Source organism: Ambystoma mexicanum, chromosome 6q (assembly GCF_040938575.1).
Source record: "Ambystoma mexicanum isolate Mex_15411 chromosome 6q, UKY_AmexF1_1, whole genome shotgun sequence".
NCBI classification, from domain to species: Eukaryota; Metazoa; Chordata; class Amphibia; order Caudata; family Ambystomatidae; genus Ambystoma; species Ambystoma mexicanum.
Genome location: NC_090937.1, coordinates 846,948,490 through 846,968,445, shown reverse-complemented (window position 1 = coordinate 846,968,445; position 19,956 = coordinate 846,948,490).

The following is a 19,956-nucleotide window of genomic DNA, read 5'->3' as shown; positions in this document are numbered from 1 at the left end:
CTAGGTGTCGAGGTGCGGGATAGGTAGGCAATAGGATGTTCCATCTTGTCCTCAAATTCTTGTTTTAAGACTGCCCCGATGGCATAGTCCGAAGCATCTGTTTCCACCAGGAAGGTTCGATCTGTATCGGGTTGAGCCAGGATTGGTCCTTCAGTGAATTTTCGTTTCAGTTGTTGAAAAGCCTTCTCTTGTTCTGTAGACCAAATAAACAGTGTATCCTTCTTTAGAAGTGTCACGATGGGATGTACAATTTCAGAAAATGTCAGAATAAATTTTCTGTTAAAATGCGCAAGTCCCCGGAAGGATTGTATCTGTTTCACAGAGGTAGGCGCAGGCCAAGAAAGTATGGAATCTATCTTGCCCGGATCCATTCCTATTCCATTAGGGCTGAGCACAAATCCAAGGTAATCAACGGTCTGAGCATGAAATAGACACTTTTCAGGCTTGGCCAGGAGTTTATTTTCACGTAATCGTTGCAGAACTGCCTTAACGTGCTCTTCATGGATCTGGGGATCTTTAGAATAAATCAGTATATCATCCAGGTATACGATAACAAAAAGAAACAACATATCTGAGAAGACCCTGTCCATGAATTGTTGAACTACCGTGGGAGCATTGGCAAGACTGAAGGGCATGACCAAATATTCAAAGTGGCCAAAAGGGGTTCTAAAGGCAGTCTTCCATTCATCACCCTCCTTAATTCGAATGAGATGGTAAGCACCCCTGAGGTCAAGCTTGGTGAAAATAACAGCTCCTCGCACAGCTTCTAAAATATCAGAAATGAGTGGTAACGGAGAGCGGTCCTTGAGGGTACATTGGTTAAGATCACAATAGTCCAAACAGGGTAGTAGCTCTTTTGTGTTTTTCTTGGCAACAAAAAACAAGGAGGTACCGGCGGGAGACTTTCAAGGCCGGATAGTTCCATTTGCCAAGTTGGTATCCAGGTAATCACGTAGAGCCCTCTTTTCAGGTTTGGATAATATGAACATTCTCCCAAATGGAATCACGGCAGAAGGCTCAGTTTCTATAGCGCAGTCCTCAGGTCTGTGGGGTGGAAGAGCTTGAACAATATCTGTTGAAAATACGTCAGAGTATGTCTGGTATGATTCTGGTACATGGATAATGTTGGGCACGCTCAAGGAGGATGGTTTGTGGTTCTGGGAGTTTACTGGAAGAATCCAGGACGTGTTCTGACATAGACAGTGAGACAAACAAAGAAGGAACAAGGAACTTGCTGTCCAATTGATGTATGGGTTGTGCTTCTGTAACCAGGGCATGCCTAAACCCATGGGATAGTGGGCAGCCTTTATGATGTCAAATCGTATCCTTTCCTGGTGGTTGTTTATAGATAGTTGCAATTCTTTTGTTTGGTGAGTAATAGGGCCTGACGACAACGGTCTACCGTTGATTCCTTCCACGGGTTGTATCACTTCTTTGAGCTCTCTAGGGATGTTATGAGTGGTGGCCCATTTGTGATCAATGAAAATCCCCATGGCACCGCAGTCCACGAGAGCCAGCATGGGAAAAGACTAAGCCGCGGTGGATGTCAGGACAGTTTGTAGAATCACTAAGGTATTCTAACCTGGAGCATTCAAGGAAGGAATGGATGCTTTGCAGGCATCTTTCTCCCGAAGCTGTGCTCCGCTTAGGATCGGGAGATGGCGTTTCCCGAATGCTGGGGTGGTGCTATAGGGCATTCTCTGACTAGATGTTTGTCAGAGGCACAGTACATGCAGAGTCCAGTATCGATTCTACGGAGCCTTTCTTGTGGAGAAATTGGACCCCTGAAGGCGCCTAGTTGCATGGGTTCAGGATCCGGGGTACGTGGAGCAGCGCTCTCTTTGGTACTTGGGTATTCAGTAGTTGTCTTTGGGAATGTTTTCACCTTTCTTTTCTCAGCCTTTCTCTCCTGGATCCTAAAATCTATCTGCAAGGAAAGATCCTTAAGGGCCTGGAAGGTTCCTGGATGTGCTACTCTGGCTAGCTCATCCTTTACTTTATCATTTAATCCCCTTCTGAAGAGAGTGAAACTGGCTTCTTGTGACCAATCTGCTTCCTTAGCTAGCTGCTTGAAGCGAGTCACATAAGTGAGCATATCCTGACTCCCTTGTTTAAATTCAAGAAGTCTTTCTTGTGCACTGTAGACAAGCTCTGGTCGATCGAACATAGCCTTTAGGGCATCCACAAATCCTTTGTAGTCATCCAAGAGCTGATCTCCCGAATTAACTAAGGAAGTTGCCCAGGTTAAGGCATTGCCCGTTAAGTGTGAAATCATGAATCCGACCTTTGCTCGTGGTGTAGAAAAATAATAGGGTTTGAAAGTGAAGTGCACTAAGCATGAATCTAGGAATGATCGCAAGGACCTAGAGGATCCATCATACTTGTCCACAACACCTCCTACTAACACGCTTTATTTGACTGCGGAATCCCGGGATAAGACCAGCTGTTTTAAAGCTGCATTTTCGGCTTTGAGATGTTGAACCTCTGTAGTTAATTCTTGCGTACCTCGCATGAGGTCTTGTACTGCCGCTTCCATATCTGTTTCCGTATTAGGTTCTTGGTGTCTCAATCTGTCAAAAGCCTTTTTCTTTCTCACCATTTTCTCCTTGCTTGTGTTCTTCCGGGACGAGGCTTCTGTGCTAGAAGAAGCTAAATCAAGATCCTTGAATAAAAATAAAGAACATCTACTGACGCCCAAGATTAAGGATAAGACAATACCACTACTATACATATCGAAATATTCCAGGCAAGGTTTTCAAGTTCGCAGAACAATAAAGAAACATTGGAGTACTTTACAATGTGATCCACTGCTCAAAAGATTGTTTCCGAAACCACCAATGATGGCTTTTAAGAGAGGTATGAATCTAAGAGACAAATTGGTTAGAGCAGAGAAAAGGCCTAAAGATAGACAATTCTTATTGAGCACTAGGAGAATGGGCACCTACCCTGCTTAAGTTGCTCTAATTGTAACAATGTAATCAAGTGGGAAACAGTGACACACCCACAAACAGGCAAGAAACACAAACTCAGAGATTTTGCCACTTGCACCTCTGTAGGTGCTATTTACGCCATTAAATGTCCCTGTGGGAAACTCTATGTGGTTCAGACTACAAGACAAGTCAAAGACAGAATCAATTAACACAAATCTAACATCAGATGTAAGAATGTTAAATCTCCACTGGCTAAACACTTCACAGAGCTTCACCACTCAGTAGCTCAGATCAAATTCCAGATCTTGGCTATAGTGAAGAAACCCTATAGAGGAGAGGATTACCACTCGATCATCTCCCGCAGAGAAAAATATTAGATTCATCTTCTTGACACCCTCAACACCAAGGGACTTAATGAGGAATTTTCCTTAAGGTGCTTTATATAGCACATTAGTGATCACCCTACTATATACACAACCTACACTTATTTACATAAATGATATTTGTCACCTTGAATGGCATTACAAAACTTTTATACAATCTCAATAGGGGAAGTAGAGGTGGGACACCTGTTAAATCTACTGGAGTCCGGGACTTGTCTTACCGGCCCACCCCAATACTCTTCTTTGGAAATGTTTAAGAGAGTATCCATAACTATCCAAAGTATAATATGAACTTTACAGATCGAATAGGAATGCATGGTGGAATCCGTGTTAAATCAAGAGAAGTCCGGGCTCTGTTCAACCGGCCCACCATAATATGAGACCCAAATCAGGAAATGTTGTCACTGCTAGTAAGCCTTATAATGATTTGTAATTCTCTATCTGTGGGGACCATTATCAATTCAACATTTGTATAAAACCATGGCAACCAGCAATCAGACTAGGCTGGGGAGGAATTAATGCACTAAGGGAATGTGACTCCACAATAGCCGTGGACTTGTACACTTTATACAGACGCGATTTATATGCGTCTAGTATGTTCCATTTCATTACTTATTTTCTAATTACCTCCCACAGGAACACACGCTTAGGATTCATTACCTGCACTAGTTATAAAATAGTCTAAGTTGACTAATCCATCCGACAACCTGATTGACTTCCTTGGAGACATTTACCATTATAACATGGCGCTCTGCACTCTCAATGATCTTACCCATAGGGACTCCCTGATAAGCTCATCTTCTATTTCCACCATTCTGCTGTACAAACACATGGAGGTCTTTTCCGATAGACCCTTTCTGAGCATTCTCGGTTACCTAGGCGACCGCCACGCTTCGCTCTGAAGACAGCCTGGCACAGAGCGCGGACAGCATCTTCTGCCACACCGCGCGATCGATGTCAGTACCTCGCGCATCTCAGCGCGTTCCGAGAGACGACCTACACGCCAAGCTTGCAGTGTTTGAGGTAGGAGTGCTCTTGCACTGACATACCCCCCCACTCCTAATATGCGCCTTAACACGAGTTTCCACCCATGATGCCTATTCTAATAAGGTTATATGCCTTGATCTTTACAGGGGAGCACAACCTTTTTCAAGACACACTGGACCCCAGCACTAAGGGACCCCTTGAACATACATACTGCATTGGGAATGACGATATTCCTCCAGACATACTGGATATACGGGGACTGACTATTAGTCACAAGATTAATCCTCACAGAAGGGTGAGTTTATGAATAGAAGATGTCTTCCATTTTTACACACGACTAGATCACCTAGATGGGCGTACTTGGGTGTGATATATAGATTATCAAATATCTAACTCGACTCTTTGAACTTTATAGGAACCCGTACAGTGAGGACAGAGAATGTTTTCATCTATTGCCTGAAATGTTATGGATGGATTTACACTTCTTACTAAGAGAAGGAACATATACTGAGTAGAATTAAGGTACTTCATTTTATGCTCTTGCTCAAACTATCAAGCATGACCAGAGGTGAGACTGCTTCATAAAAGACACCTATGTAACTCCACGGGTCACTCTTTATCTCTTTACTTACTAGTAATCACTGTTTAAACCACTGTGGAGAGAGACATGTTGGGATCATATCTATAACTACACACTTCATGTGATATAGCAGTAGCAGCTTTTCATTAGCCACTAACATACCTGAGTCTCCCCAGAACGCTTTCCACATAAATGCTGAATTAGTTTGCCAGCAGCATATTTAAGTCTTTCTTGAACACTTACCATGTAAATGTTGAATTGATTTTGCCATTCACAATGACATCTTTTTAGGTGTGTATAGATGGTGGTGGTTACTGTGTACTGTTAATCTTTCTGATACACTGGACAAAGTTTAGAACTATTCTTTGGGATGATTGTTAAACAAAATTATTTTTTCTTTTCAGTTCTAAATTTGGCTCTTGAAGAAGAGAATGGATTCTCGAAACGCGTCAGCCATTTTAAATGTTTATTTACCTAAAAAATCCTTTGTTCCTGTGTGTTGATCTTCTGCATCCATGAAACTATTGTGAAAGAAATCAAATAAATAGTTGTCTTTTTTTATGAAGATAATGTTTTGAAGGCCATAGGTTCAAAATACGCTTATTGAATAACAACACTTTGATATGAATAATTATTGAACCATTTCATTAACGGACTAGCAATAGTGCGCAGGGGATGGGAGGGCTCCAGAATTTTGGACCTTCTTCTTCTCTTTGCAAATTTGTAGTATTGGACCTGTGCCAGATCCACTTTTCCTCCCCCGCACCTTGAAAAACTTTAAAATTTAAAATGTAATTTATGTTTGACCTCTCACTGTATAAATCTGGAGTGCATCCACATATTTTTCTTTTCTACACAGTGTAATATCACCTGAAAGTCATTCAGGTGCACCCTGCTTGACTACCATTAATGTCAAAAGAGCAGTCCAAGCGTCCGAACAAGGAACCATCTTGCCTATTAACACATATGGAATCTTTGTTGGTGCCGCGAAGACCATGACGGTGCTCTCCAATACTTAAAATCTGTCAAAGCCCCAAAGAATAATTGGGCCTAAAGCAATTAATAAGAAAGGCGCAAAGAAAAGACACCCAGCGGAACAAACAAAAACATTTGTGAGAAACCTATCAACCCCACAAAAGCCGGAGCTTTTTCAATGTGGCAAGGCGTCCAAGACCCCAGAACTAACAGATCTGGGTTTTTCGACGGACAAAGTAGCAACAACAAAAGAGGTTCAGGATGGTCAGAGGTCCAATCCAAAAAAAAGACTACGTCAGAACTCGGAAGGGACTAGAAACGACTCCAGGGAAGGGTCCGAAGTCCCGTGTGAGTCGTCCATCTACTCAGTTGAATCACATAATTACCAAAATGTGGTGGACGCCATAGAAGAGGCGGTTTGTCAAATTCCAGTAAAATCTGCTCCTAAGCCCACACAAATACCTATGAGTCTTCCGTCACAACCAAAGCTAAGGTATTCCAGTCAACGGTACAAAGGAACTCACGTACAAGTCAAAGTCCTAATGAAGGCAAGCCTGTAGAGCTCACCGAGCCAACAAAGAAAAGAGCACCGCATAGGCTAAATCCAAGAATGACGTTTGCTCAAAGTAAAAAAAAATGACTTAAAAGCAGTTGTGTCAGGTGAAATAAAAAGGGATTCAAACCAAAGGACTTGGAGGGTGCGAATCGAAAACATCTTGCCAGATGGAAAGGAGGTAAACTTGAATAGAAAAAACGTGATGCGATTACTGCATAGCATTCCCTTGTTGCGCACTATCATCTCCGAAGACATTGAGATAGTGGAATACATTACAGAAGACTGTTCAGACCAGGTCCTTTTGCACATCAGGTCCCACGTGGTGGAACATGATTTAGTGGCCACTAAAGAAGAGCTACTAGCATAGTCAAAATCTCCCAAAAGACAGTGACAAGTATGGAGACGTTGAAAAAACTACAAATGAAATAAGAAGAGAGATTCTAAAAGATCTGCTTAGCTCTAATACTGGAGAGACTAATGATGATGCAAGGTATAGACTAGGCCCTAGAAAAGGAAAGACCCATAACCAGCAACGACCGATGTAGAATTAACTAATATCAACTGATTTCCTGGAACACCAGAGGTTTTAATCATTTGTTCCAGGCTTTTCCACTTTCTCTGAATAACAACTTTGCAATATGCCTTCAGGTAACGTGGTTGAGGGAACGTCCCACGAGAGACAGCTATTCAATTGTGCTAAATCCTGCCGGAAAAAACAACTTTAGTCGTCCATTCTCTGGTCTCCTGACGATGATAAATAACAGCACCGGGTGGGTAATAGTACACACACTTAAGCCAAATTTGTTTGTTCAAGGAATACTGCTCCAATTGAATAAAGAGTGCCACAGGCAGCCAAAAAACGTGCTCTTGATTAATACATACTGGAACCCGCAGATGATCTCGCCAGCCAAATACATTGCTTCAATAGCCACGATGATCGATGCCTGCCAAATAAAATATGATGATCTTCCAGTGATATTATGTGGCGATTTAAACTGCTCCTGGTTTTATGATAACAACGATGAACACGCTTCGGCAAAGAAGTCCCAGGCGAACATGGTTCGCAGAAGAAATTATTGGAAAGACAAAAAGTGATACATCACCAAATGGTACCTGGCATCGAGATTTGGTTTCGAAAACCCTGGACTACATTTGGATTTCTAACTCTCTGTGGCCATTGAAAGTTAACAGAGGATTTAATAGGCTCAAAATAAACATATCACAAATTACAATGTTAAAACAAAGCCTACTGTATGGAAATGTGTCTCCAACAAGCAAGTTAAATTATGCCCCGTTACTGGCTGACTATATGAAAAAAGGACAACAGTCAAAGAATGTGTCACAGTCAAAAACACACATGTTTAGCGCCTCTGTGCAGACCAAAAAGAAAAATCTGAAGTGTGACCTGAGGTTGCTAAAAAAGTCCCTGGGCACCCAAAGCTGAACATCAAATTAAAAAGAGAAAAATGCGATATTGAAACTGGCAAATAAATGTCACTCTGATAAGGAAGCCGGAGCGAGGTGAATATATTTTGAAATTAATTTGCCAACACAAATCAAGAGAAACATGGTCAATATTAAACAAGGGATCGCTGAACCAAGGTGAAAGACTGTCAAATTGTATCCCAAATGATGGATGGGTACAACACTTTCGAGAGGTATTCAATGCTATTGATAAGCCAGACTCTCAACAAACACCAACGTGTGAGGAAGAGTGGAATGTAGTGGAGTCAGAGGAAGATATTCAACTGGCGATTCAACAGCTAAAAAAGTCACGGGCAGCCGGCCCGGACAACATAACAAATGTTATGCTGAAAGAGAACTGTGTTCACTGGTCGTCCTTTATTGAAGAGCTGTTTAAATTGATCACCTCATTGAAACAGATTCCCAGGTCATGGCAATCCGCTATAGTTGTTCCAGTGTTCAAGAAGGGCAGTCGGGATGATCCAACAAACTAACGTCCGATTGCCCTTCAGGACACCATTGGAAAGATCTTTGCCACCTTTCTACAGAATAATGTGACAGTCTGGGCCATAAATGCAGGCATTACGGGTTTTATGAAAGGTGTGGCAACAGAATAAAACTTGGTTCTATTGACATTGCTAAAATTGGAGGCCATGAAAAGTAAGCGCAAGTGGTTTCTCGCCTTTATCGATATGCGACAAGCTTTCGATATAATAAACCGCGATAAACTTTGGGCTAAACTGTCTAAGTGGGCATGTCCTCTGTCACTACTCCATTTGCTGATGGCTCTCCACGCCAATACTAAGATTTGAGTCTTAACAAATGGCAGGAGGGAACTTACCGACGAACTACTCACCAACAAAGGAGTTAAACAAGGCTGCCCTTTGGCAGCATTACTGATTAAACTGTATATTGCTGATAGTCCGGCGGCACTTCAAGAAGTTCATTGCTTTCCCCCAAAGGTGAATGGTCAGACAATAAATTGTGTAATTTAATCTGATGACATTGTTCTGATAGATTCCTCCCAAATTGGTCTGCTAAGACTCTTAAAGGGTCTCCAGTCATATTCAGAAAAAAAATAATTGGTGGTCAACAAAAAATGATGAAGATCCTGACAATTGGTACTGATGGGAAAATTAAAGATAAAAACTTTAAATGGACGGTATATGGAAAGATGATCGAGAAAGTAAGATCAATTAGATATTTAGGCGTAACTTTCAACAGCTCAATTAGAGAGTGGGAGTGGTCATTAGACTTGAAACAAAGGATGACTACGTTCTCACTCCAAGCAGCAAAGTTGCACGCCGAATATGGAAGGTTTACACTGCTGCCAGCTCTGCAATTCTATAGGCAGACAGTGGTCCCCTCGATTACTTTTGGTGCTGAGGCTGGTTGGAATGTGCATCATAACATCTGGTCATCTCTAGAAAGATTGTTTTGGAGGCGGGTCCTAAGATTGCCAAGGAACATTTCAATGACAGCAATAAGGCATGAATTGGGACTTGATTCGCTTTATCTCTGGCGTTCGATATCTGTGCTAAAAAAAACCCAAGTATCAGATATTGCACCTGCATACCGTATTCTGGCCTCCACGGAACAACATTCCCACTCTGGTATGCTGGCATGTTGGGCAGAAAAGATAACCAACATTGTCGAGCACGCTGGAATAAAATGGCAAACGGTGGTAGTCCACCCACAAATTGCGAGAAAAAAAATTGAGAATTTGGAACTGGATCCAGAATATCGATAAAAGGAGTGCACTAAAGACGTCTCTTTATATTGGCTGCGCTGCGAACAGTTTAGATCAACTGCCAAAATATCTGAAAAAATTTCCCTCAAAATACCACCACAACCAGTTTTTGAGGTTGCGGTTAAATGCTTACAACACAAAAGAAGTGCTGTGGTTTAGAAAAGACAAAAACACAGCGGATAATCAATGTAGATTTTGTAAAAATGCAGTGGAATCGTTAAAACATGTAATCACTGAGTGTGTTGACATAATAAATGAACGCTCACTGTTTTTGGTGAAATATGCACCATTAACCAACAATGTAGATGATTGGTGGTACTCTATGCTCTCAAGCAATAATGTTCATCAAACATGCGCTGTAGTTGACTTTTTGGATAATATTCTGCAAAAGGATGTAGAAAAAGTGACATCTTCTGGTAGAGATTAGAAATAGAAATGCTTGAGTAAGAGCATTGACAGGTTGAGCTGCAATGTTGGAAGTGATTGCAGCTACACAACACTGTCAAATGTTGATTGCTGTTCTGTTGTGATCTGTTAGGAGCTCAATATATCTGATTCGAGTTTAATGTGTTTTTTATGAGATCATTTTGAGGACTGTTGTAATAAAAGTTTGTAATAAACCAACAGGCCGATTCATGGAATAAATGTGCGCCGAAAATCCCGGCGCAGAGGGGCCAATACGTGCGCTGCGCCGAAAATCAGCGCAAAGCGCAGGGAAACCAGCGCACGTCGATTCATGGAAGTCCGTGCGCAAGAAAAGCAGAGGACGTGCGCCGAAAAAGCGCGCGGCGCAGGCCGGCGCACAGGTCAACCAACGTCGTGCGCCACGGCCACTGCGCCATCACTCCGAGCGCAGCGCACAGCTCTAAAGTAGGCGGAACACAGGGCGGGACACTCGGAATGGGGAATAAAATGGGGCACAACACTCGGAATGGGGAAGAATGTGGGCGGCACGGGGAAAGTTCAGGAGACAAGTGCGCGGAACGCCCACACGCTCGCATACAACACGTATTCATGGAATAGAATAGGGCAAAAAAGCGCACGCTCAAAGCAGCGCACAGGCACAAACAGGCACAAACACGACCGCCACAAGAAAGCAGGCGGTAGCGTGTCTGCGCCTGCAAGAAATGTGCGCTAAAAGGCGCGCCAACAAATAGCACCTATATACAGACATAACCAATGTACAATACTGTTGCCCTCCTGGACAAATGACGTACAAAGGGGTACCCACAAACACAGACACGCGCAGAGAGAAAAAATAAACGTGTGCGTGCATACCGGGGTGCGCGGTAAGTCCCACACGCGATATGGCAGGGAACGTGGAATCGAGGGGTGCGCGGGAAGTTGCACACGCGAAATGGCCGGGTACGTTGATTTCAGGGGCGCGCGGGAAGTCCCACACGCGATATGGCAGGGAACGTGGAATCGAGGGGTGCGCGGGAAGTTGCACACGCGAAATGGCCGGGTACGTGGAGTTCAGGGGCGCGCGGTGAGTCCCACACGCGATATGGCAGGGAACGTGGAATCGAGGGGTGCGCGGGAAGTTGCACACGCGAAATGGCCGGGTACGTGGATTTCAGGGGCGCGCGGGAAGTCCCACACGCGATATGGCAGGGAACGTGGAATCGAGGGGTGCGCGGGAAGTTGCACACGCGAAATGGCCGGGTACGTGGAGTTCAGGGGCGCGCGGGAAGTCCCACACGCGATATGGCAGGGAACGTGGAATCGAGGGGTGCGCGGGAAGTTGCACACGCGAAATGGCCGGGTACGTGGAGTTCAGGGGCGCGCGGGAAGTCCCACACGCGATATGGCAGGGAACGTGGAATCGAGGGGTGCGCGGGAAGTTGCACACGCGAAATGGCCGGGTACGTGGATTTCAGGGGCGCGCGGTAAGTCCCACACGCGATATGGCAGGGAACGTGGAATCGAGGGGTGCGCGGGAAGTTGCACACGCGAAATGGCCGGGTACGTGGAGTTCAGGGGCGCGCGGGAAGTCCCACACGCGATATGGCAGGGAACGTGGATTCGAGGGGTGCGCGGGAAGTTGCACACGCGAAATGGCCGGGTACGTGGATTTCAGGGGCGCGCGGTAAGTCCCACACGCGATATGGCAGGGAACGTGGAATCGAGGGGTGCGCGGGAAGTTGCACACGCGAAATGGCCGGGTACGTGGAGTTCAGGGGCGCGCGGGAAGTCCCACACGCGATATGGCAGGGAACGTGGAATCGAGGGGTGCGCGGGAAGTTGCACACGCGAAATGGCCGGGTACGTGGATTTCAGGGGCGCGCGGGAAGTCCCACACGCGATATGGCAGGGAACGTGGATTCGAGGGGTGCGCGGGAAGTTGCACACGCGAAATGGCCGGGTACGTGGAGTTCAGGGGCGCGCGGGAAGTCCCACACGCGATATGGCAGGGAACGTGGAATCGAGGGGTGCGCGGGAAGTTGCACACGCGAAATGGCCGGGTACGTGGATTTCAGGGGCGCGCGGTAAGTCCCACACGCGATATGGCAGGGAACGTGGAATCGAGGGGTGCGCGGGAAGTTGCACACGCGAAATGGCCGGGTACGTGGAGTTCAGGGGCGCGCGGGAAGTCCCACACGCGATATGGCAGGGAACGTGGAATCGAGGGGTGCGCGGGAAGTTGCACACGCGAAATGGCCGGGTACGTGGATTTCAGGGGCGCGCGGGAAGTCCCACACGCGATATGGCAGGGAACGTGGATTCGAGGGGTGCGCGGGAAGTTGCACACGCGAAATGGCCGGGTACGTGGATTTCAGGGGCGCGCGGGAAGTCCCACACGCGATATGGCAGGGAACGTGGAATCGAGGGGTGCGCGGGAAGTTGCACACGCGAAATGGCCGGGTACGTGGAGTTCAGGGGCGCGCGGGAAGTCCCACACGCGATATGGCAGGGAACGTGGAATCGAGGGGTGCGCGGGAAGTTGCACACGCGAAATGGCCGGGTACGTGGAGTTCAGGGGCGCGCGGGAAGTCCCACACGCGATATGGCAGGGAACGTGGAATCGAGGGGTGCGCGGGAAGTTGCACACGCGATATGGCAGGGAACGTGGAATCGAGGGGTGCGCGGGAAGTTGCACACGCGATTTGGCTGTGTGCTCCCAGGCATTACCTGTACACCCTCCACGGCCCCTGCAGGCAGCACACACCACAGGGAACTACCCTGCACACCTGCTCATGTCTCCCACCACCCCCACCCCCAGCACTGTGGGCAACCTGCCAGCAGGCCCCCACCCATGGGCAACCCATGTCTCCCACCACCCCCACCCCCAGCACTGTGGGCAACCTGCCAGCAGGCCCCCACCCATGGGCAACCCATGTCTCCCACCACCCCCACCCCCAGCACTGTGGCCAACCTGCCAGCAGGCCCCCACCCATGGGCAACCCATGTCTCCCACCACCCCCACCCCCAGCACTGTGGCCAACCTGCCAGCAGGCCCCCACCCATGGGCAACCCATGTCTCCCACCACCCCCACCCCCAGCACTGTGGCCAACCTGCCAGCAGGCCCCCACCCATGGGCAACCCATGTCTCCCACCACCCCCACCCCCAGCACTGTGGCCAACCTGCCAGCAGGCCCCCACCCATGGGCAACCCATGTCTCCCACCACCCCCACCCCCAGCACTGTGGCCAACCTGCCAGCAGGCCCCCACCCATGGGCAACCCATGTCTCCCACCACCCCCACCCCCAGCACTGTGGCCAACCTGCCAGCAGGCCCCCACCCATGTCCCCCTGGCCCCTGGTCCTGACGATACACAATAATGGCAGTAATGACCAGCATACCCAGCACAAACACCCAGGCAAGGATTGCATGCACCCACATAGTGAATGCAATCACATGACACAACCCCAAAGGCAAATAAGCAAAAGAACACATGTCCGCCACACACACATACACAATGGGTGCAAGTCAATGTCAAAACCCATATCATGGCATGTAAGAAATCAAAGAAAAAATGACACAAGTGTAAGATAATATAAAAATGTATTAAAAAAAAAAAATAAAGTAAACTCTGACAACTATCTGGGAAAGCAAATAAAAGGTCCATGTCCGGGAACAAAAATTAGAAACCAAAAAACAAAGGATAGAAAAAAGAATCGATTTTGTCCAAAGTAAACACAAGTAGAATGAAATGAAACATAAACCATTACGACATGGTGTGACCAATATGAAAGTAAAAATGAATCATCTCAAAAAAAAAATAATTATATTTACAGGATTGTTCAAGGGTCCATGAGCCCAACACCACTAATTAAGCCTAATACTAACTATCTAAAAAAATATGTACAAAGAAGTGGCCATTGTCCAAGCGGTCCAAAAAAAAATTTCAAATAAAGGAAACCTAGCACTAACTAACTAAAAAACTATATACAGAGGCAGCGGGCTAGTCCTGCGGCTCACTTGGTGATGTTGGCCAGGGCATCCTCGAACTCCATGTCTATGTCCTGGAGGCGGGACTCAGTCCTGGCCCCGAGGTCTCGCAGGGACAACCCCATGTGCTCTCCAAATTCCCTGCGAGCCTCCTCGAGGCACGCAGCCCGCCTCAATGCCTGATGCATGGAGATCTCCGCCCTGGCCATGGCGAGCCGCTCCTCTTCCGCCCGCTGCCGCTCCGCATCTATCCGCTGGCCAAACTCCTCCCACACGGAACACACCGCCATGCCAGGGTTGCCCTGCCCTCCGGCCGATGCCTGCCCCTCCGATCTTGATGGCCCTGAGCCATGATGCCTCCCACGTCGAGCCCGCTGCTGCCTGCGACGCCACTGCCTCTGCCAGCACGACGGCATCCAGGCTGATGGTAACCACCGACGCCGTCGTGCACGTGCCCTGCCCGATGATGCCGGCACATCTTCCATCTGCTGGGGTCCACTTGCTGTGTCGTCCACCCCTGCTGGACCTCCGACTCCCAACTGCGGCAGGGATGGGATCCCCACCGAGCTGGCTGCATTGGTTGGGGCAGGTCCACAGGGGGCCATGGTGGCATCTGGGCCGGAAGACGGCAAGGAGAACGACTGGTGGATAGCCTGCACAGAGGAGGAGAGGGCCGTCAGATTGGCCAACACATGCAGGAACCCCCCGAACATGGCCGATCCCAATTGGGCCACGTCGGCACGGTGCACTTCGTGATGACGTGCGTGCTCCTCCCGGGAAGCACGCACGGCATCACGAATCACAGCCGTGCGCATCGCGACCCCAATCAGGACCTGCTCCACGCGGCCAGGGGTTCCCACGGCCGCAGGTGGAGGGGAGTCAGTTGACATGGACATCCCCTCTACCTGCGGACGGGCCTGGGACGGGGCATCCCTGCTGGTGCATGGTGGTGCACTCACAGGGTCAGGGACAGCGACATGCACAGGCCCCTCCACGGTGACCTGTGCTGCCTCCTGCCCCTGGCCCTGGACTGCACCACTTGCACCAGCAGGGATGCTCCCACCAGGGCCCATGTGTGCACCAGTGTCGGCCTCCTCCTCCTCTGTGCAAACCACCAACCTGGATGGCTCCTCACCGTCTCCCGCCGTAGCAGGCCCCTGTGGGGGCTCACCCACCCCTTCCGCTGCAGCCGTGGGGGCATCCCCGCCGCCTTGCTCCACAGCGCCGTCTCCGCCCTCTTCTTCACTAGCCGCTGCGTAGAGGGAGACAAAGAACACAAGCATCAGGCTACTGTACAATGGTCCCCTAGACAGGAAGCAATAGCAGATGAGCACCCCTGTCAAAGTACACTTCCATCATGTCCCTCCACAACACATGGGTCAGTGCAGGCGAAACACACACAGTAACAGGCATGGTGCATGCCATGCACATTTCCATGCATGTCCAAATGACTATTGAAACATTCAATGAAATGTAACTCACATGCATCATGGCTCATGCATATCACATGCACACACTACACCTCAGTCACATCCATCTGGCCACAATCACACCAAACACAGGCAAAACAAGGGTAAGGTGGGTGCGTCACTGAATCTGTGCATTGTCACACACATGAGTCATGCATCCATGGCATGCACAAGTCACAGACATGCAGGTCAGGCACACAGACATGGCTACCATATATGTACCTGGCATCAGCACCCATCCTCACCCCCATCCATGTCCAGGTACAGAGACTGCCATGCTCTCATGTCCCAAATCTGCATAGTGCTCCCCATGCCGCATTTCTACACATGCAACAACCATGTGGGTCACACATCACTGGTCGCACAGGCAGTACCATGATGTCCCAGCACACATACATGCATATATGGCACATGGCACACATACAGGCAAGTATCATAGAACCAGCACACCGCAACATGCCCTGTCTCACACAGTGATGCCTGGACACTTACCGCTCAACTCCAGACGGGTCTCCCTCTCAAGGATCTGGGCGTGGAGCGCTGGGCGTACGCGTTCCAGGACCCTCTTCTGGATGGTACTCATGTGGCCCCGGCCCCCCTCCACGAGGCGCCGGGCCTTCACAAGGGTCCTGGACCTCAAGTCCTCCCAGCGCTTCTTGATCTTCAAGACGTTGCGGGTTGCCACCCCCTCCGCGTTGATGGCAACCACACAGTCGGCCCAGATCCTCTCCCGTCCTTCCTTGCTGGCGCGGGACGATCCAAAGAGGGCATCATACTGCCCCAGGACATGCTCCACCAGGACACCAACTTCGGTGGCAGTGAAGCTGGTGCCCCTCTGCCCCTCTGGCCTGGGGTTGCCACTGGTGCCAGATGTAGAAGTGCCCGACATGGCAACCCCAGAGGCAGGTGTGGGTGGGCAACTGGGTCCTGGGGCTGGGCTGTGGAGCGATGTAATCCCAGTTGGGAGTCTTCAGTTCCAGCAGGGGTGGACACAGCAACTGGACCCCTGCAGATGGCTGATGTGCAGGCACCAAATGGCAGGGCACGGTGGCAGCAGGCAGGCAGGCAGGCAGGCAGCAGCAGATAGCACGTGGGAGGCTGCTCAGGGCACTTGGGGGGCAGTAACTCGGCCTTCGGGGCAGGAGCGTGGTGTTCCGTGTGTTTTCGGGTGGCCAGCTTGATACGGAGTGATTTGGCACGTGAAATTCCTGCACGTCAGCGTGAAATCCGAGGAAAGGCCCTTAGCGCGTAAGTGCGTCAGCACGCATACGCGATTCTATTGGACCAGAGTCCCTCATCGCGTGAGCGCGTCTGACGTGATCCGCACGGGCGTTCCCCACTCAGCACGTGAAGACGGAGCACACGTGGAAATCCTGCACGTCTGAGTGTAATCGCGTGTAATTGGCCAAAAGTGCGCGTTCACGCCATTGGCCTATGTACGTGTATTTCATCGCGTGTAATTGGCCAAAAGTGCGCGTTCACGCCATTGGCCTATGTACGTGTATTTCATCGCGTGTAATTGGCCAAAAGTGCGCGTACACGCCATTGGCCTATGTACGTGTATTTCATCGCGTGTAATTGGCCAAAAGTGCGCGTACACGCCATTGGCCTATGTACGTGTATTTCAGGGCCGCGCGGCCCCTTACACAGGCAAGTACGTCAGCGCACCTGTATGCCTGCAGCGTGGGAATATATACACGCGATTGGAGTGGGAACTCGATTCCAGGGGTGCGAGGCTCACACGCTGCCTACTACACGCGCAAGGCATTAATTAGCGCACTTTTCAATAAACAAGCCAGATGCCAGGATGAACATACCGTTCCTAGCAGCAGTGGCAGTGGGCTACCAAAGGAGGATGAGGAGGAGAGTCAGGGCCAGAATATTCACACCCAGAACCAGCCTATTCGGGATGCCTGATGACCAGGTGTATGGGAGGTACAGGTTTCCAGCACACATCATACTGGACCTGGTCAGTGAGTGGGAGGATGACCTCACATCACCCACCCTGTGCTCCCAAGCACTCAGCCCCCTGCAGAAGGTCCTGAATGTACTGCACTTCTTGGCCACTGGATCCTTTCAGCGGACAAGTGCCATAGTGGGTGGTGTGTCACAGGCCACGCAGTCACGCTGCCTACACCAGGTCTTGAACATCATCACTGCACGGCCCTCAGTCCGCAGGCACATATATCTCCCCAGGACTCATGCAGAAAGGCGGACGTGCATCCAGGAATTCTATGGTGTGGCTCAAATCCCCAAAGTGCTTGGTGCTATTGACTGCACACATGTGGCTCTACGTCCTCCCAGGGCAACAGAGCACATCTATAGAAACCGCAAGCACTGGCATTCCATCAACGTCCAAGTTGTATGCAATGGCAAGGGAATCATCACATCAGTATATGCCAACTATCCAGGGTCCACCCACGACAGCTTCATCTACAGAATGTCTACCCTATGCCGGGACCTAGAGGCTGGCCAGCATGGAGATACATGGCTGCTTGGTGAGCATGAATGCCACTCCACATGCATGCATGTCAGATACTGGGTCATGACACAACACCACTAATGATACCCATCACCACCTCCGCAGGGGACAGTGCCTACCCTATCAGCCCCCACATGATGACCCCAATCCGGAACCCCACCACGCCACCCCAGGTAAGGTACAACACAGCCCACATTGCTACACGGGGCATAGTGGAGCGCACATTCGGAGTGCTGAAGTCACGCTTTCGCTCCCTTGACCGTTCTGGCGGGCAGCTGTTATATGCTCCCCGAATAGTGTGCAGGATCATAGTGGCAGCATGTGTCCTGCACAACGTTGCAACACGCCGGGGCCTGCCCGTGGACATGGTGGTGCCCCCACATCCACAACCACATGCACGCCCGCTGCGCATGGGAGGGGAAAGGGCACGGGGGGAGGCAGCCTGTACGCAACTGGTGGCCAACTTCTTCACCTAGGAATCACAGTGCTGGCTAGTGCACACTGCTCTGGCACATACCATCTGACAATCAATGATGACTCTACCTGACAATGTCTGAAAATTACTTGACAATGAACTGTCAGATACACATCAGCCTGAGATTGTTAACATGGAAGTGTCAATATGTGTGCACCCCTAGCTACACATACACCAGCTATGCATCACAATGCAAAGACACAACTCCATCAATCTACAATGCATTGCCACAGGCGATTCACTACATGACAACATTGCCATGTCACCCACTCCCTTCACAGTCCCGCCACTGAGGACACCATGTCATGGTATGTGACAGCAAACAAACTGGCCATCACAACATGACACCAGTGTCACAAATAGCAGTGCCCAAAATGGAACATAGCCGCACTTGAGCAGCTAACCGCCCTGGGGCCACTACTACACACCTGTGTAAGAGTAATTTCTATCAAATTACACACCAACCCACCCTGAAGCCCACCCAAACAAGACACATTGCATGTAATCAATGGTAGTCTCATTACCTGAATCTGCTGGTATGTCCTCACCGTCCAGGTGTACAGTGATGGCGCCATGCAAAAGTGTCAGTGCACATCTACCGACATGTAGTGTGACTCCAGAGAGTATGCCCTTGTGAAGATCTGTGTGAAATACCTGCAAAACATGAGCAACATATGTAAGTAGAGGCACATATCATACCATCATGCATAGTTAGGTGCAACAACAATGAACACTATGAATGTCTACACAGTATTGACTATGGACTGGCCAACAGGTCATGGGAGTCCAATGTCACCGTGTAATTTGCTGTCACTTGGGCACACCCTTTGCAAGCCCATGGAAAGGGAAGCAGGAGGGGTGTGGATGTCTGCTACCCAAGCATCGAAACCAAACTCAGGACAAGCCTGCATGTGCCCAGCCACAATACAGTGTATGCCCAGGTACCCACACAAGGCAACACTCTTGCAAAATAAAAATGAAAAAGAGAAAAAATGGCCATGAAAGGGCCGGCGGGGGGGGGGGGGCCACCTATGAGGTCCGAGGACAGGATGCACGCCACAATCCACCTGTGTGGATCATGGGAAAGGAAAACACCCCATAGGCTCGTGGCCCACACGGCTACTCTGTTGTGGGAGATGAGTCGCTATGGCTCTGCCCAGACCCTGCAGCTGACTCTGGAGGTGGGGGAGCTGCCTCAGAAGATGGTGTGACAATGGGAGGCAGCCCACGCAAAGCACGAGTTTGCTCCTCCATGGCTGCAAGCAGGCGGGTCTGGTAGTTCTGGTTCTGGGTTATAATCATGCGGAGGTCCCCATGCAGTAACTCCCGGGATGACCTGACCTCCGCACGAGTTGCCTGCATCTCGGCCGAGAGCGTCCGTGTCAGACGCTCCAGCTGCTCCTCTGTCCTTCTATGGGATGAAGCCTCAAGCTCTAACAGGGTCGACCTGAGGTGACGGAGTTCTTCCCTCAGGGCTTCCCTGTGGCGCTGGGACTCCATGGAAAGTGATT